The sequence below is a fragment of the Penaeus monodon genome, chromosome 25 (assembly GCF_015228065.2).
Source record: "Penaeus monodon isolate SGIC_2016 chromosome 25, NSTDA_Pmon_1, whole genome shotgun sequence".
Taxonomy (NCBI): Eukaryota; Metazoa; Arthropoda; class Malacostraca; order Decapoda; family Penaeidae; genus Penaeus; species Penaeus monodon.
The window spans coordinates 40,006,207-40,006,473 of record NC_051410.1 but is presented as its reverse complement, the minus strand read 5'-3'; positions in this window follow the sequence as shown (position 1 = coordinate 40,006,473).

The following is a 267-nucleotide window of genomic DNA, read 5'->3' as shown; positions in this document are numbered from 1 at the left end:
AATTTCATTTTTTAAAAACAAATTTATCAAACCGCACCTGATATGTGCAATGTATAATCCTAACATTTCCCTGTAATAGATACTGCAGACCGTACCCCATTTGATGTCACTATCCTTGAGACTTGACTGTGATAGCAAGCAATAAATGTCTTCTATGCATATTTTAATAACACTACCCAGTGTGCGTCATTACGTAATTTTCTCCGCTGGAATATCGATTAACCGATTAACACTATCCAGTGACTTAAGAGACTGTAGGTTAGTTTA